This window comes from Echinops telfairi, unplaced genomic scaffold, assembly GCF_000313985.2.
Source record: "Echinops telfairi isolate 266 unplaced genomic scaffold, ASM31398v2 ScPeMD7_1713;HRSCAF=2227, whole genome shotgun sequence".
NCBI classification, from domain to species: domain Eukaryota; kingdom Metazoa; phylum Chordata; class Mammalia; order Afrosoricida; family Tenrecidae; genus Echinops; species Echinops telfairi.
In genome coordinates this window covers 21,554,502-21,556,477 of record NW_022105611.1, presented here as the reverse complement: position 1 = coordinate 21,556,477, position 1,976 = coordinate 21,554,502, and positions in this window count along the sequence as shown.

Below are 1,976 nucleotides of genomic sequence, written 5' to 3'. Positions count from 1 at the left end.
GAACACCTGATTTGCAGAAGGCTATGGATGACAATGAAAACCCAAAATCCATTTGAAGGGTCTACGCATAGATGAAGCCTCCGGTGAATCCCCTTTGACTACAGTCCAGAAATGTGAATAGCCTTGCTATCAGAGAGCATTGTCAAGTCAATTATCACAGACATAGGCTAGAACATAATACCTTATTATTCGATCTTCCTTTTGACCCATTTTAAAGTTGTTTCCATTTTTAATATTTCCCGCTTTCTTTTTGATGGACATTTTCCTGTTTTGTCTAGTTGTTATTGGGTGTTTTTGTTTGCTTGCTTCCTGTCTGAGTTTTGTAGGGTTTTCTGAAACCCAGGATAGGTGCATCTATAGAGACAGGAACTGAATTGATAATTGCCTAGGGGCAGGAGAGGTTGGGGGGAATGGGGAACTAACGACATGGCGTCCAGAAGAAAAGACAAGTCTTCTTAATATGACTGGACAATTCAATCATATGAGATGTGAAGTATGGGTCAATAAAACGATTTAAGGAGTATAATAAACAGGTAAATAAAAAAGGAGGCAGGAGAGATGCGAGGAGGAGGAGGAGGAGGAGGAGGAGGAGGAGGAGGAGGACACGGACCTGTGAGACCACAAGCAGACGCTGGAGGGAAGGAGGGAAGCCGCAGGACCACGCGGCGTGGAGGAAGCCTCTGGAAGCAGAAAAAGGCAAAGAAACAGATTTCTCTCCTGAAGCCTCCAGCGTGACTGTTTAATTTCATATTCCTGACATCCAGAACTTCAAGAATATTACTTTGTGGTGTTTCAAGCCACTGAGTTGTGGTAAATGCTACAGCAACAATAGGGAAACAAATAGAAGAGAGATCAATAACTAATCTTGACTGTATTTATTAAGCGAATCCCTCCTGTCACCCTCTTGGTCCATGGAACTACCATGTTGTTCTGTTAAGTGTCATCGAGACGGTTCCAACCCAGCGTGACCCTCTGTTGGACAGAATGAAGCTCCCCCGGGCCTGGGCCGTCCTCACAGCTGTTCTCCCCATCCTTTGAGGCCATTGCTGCGGCTACTGTGTGAATCCGTCTTGCTGAGGGCCCGCCTCTTTTCACTGGCCCTCCAATTAACCAAGCGTGGTGTCCTTTTCTGGGGACTTGTCTTTCCTGATAATATGCCAGAGTATCCGAGATGAAGTCTGACCCTCTTCTCTTCTGAGAAGCATCCTGCCTGTACTTCTTCCAAGACAGATCTGTTTGATCTTTTGGCAGCCCATGTTCTTCAATATTCTTCACCAGCACCAGAATGCAAATGCATCGATTGGTCTTCCTCATTCAATGTCCTGCTGTCACATGTATAAGAGGCTATTGAAAATACCATGGCTTGCAAGGATCAGGCACGCCTTAGTCCTCTAGGTAATAGGTGTTTCTCAACACTTTCAATAGGTCTGTGCAGCAGATTTACCCAAAGTAATGTGTCATTTGATCTCTGGGTTCCGCTCCCATGCACATTGGTTGTGGATCCAAACAAGATGAAACCCTTGACAACTTCAATCTTTTCTCTGTTTATCATGATGCTGTCTATTGGTCTTGTGAGGATTTTGATTTTCTTCACATGGAGCTGTAATCCATACTGTAATATTCCCTTGTCCTGTTCACACAACTGCCTCTTGATCCATTTACAAGTTCCCCATGAGCACAGTGAAGTGTTCTCCATGAGCAGGATTTCATGAAGCACAGTGAAAGGGATTCCCATTCTTCTCAAATCTTTGTCTCTGTTGAGCCACACAACCAAATGCCTTTACGTCGTCAAAACACAGACACAAGTAAACGTCTTTCTGGTATTCTTCGCTTTCTGCCAAGATCCATCTGACATCAACAAGGATTTCTCTTGTTCCATGTCCTCTTCTGAATCCAGAACTACTATACCAGGCCTAAAATAGCTTCCTAAATGGTCTACCTTGTCCAACTCTGTCTATACCAATCCTTTATGCACA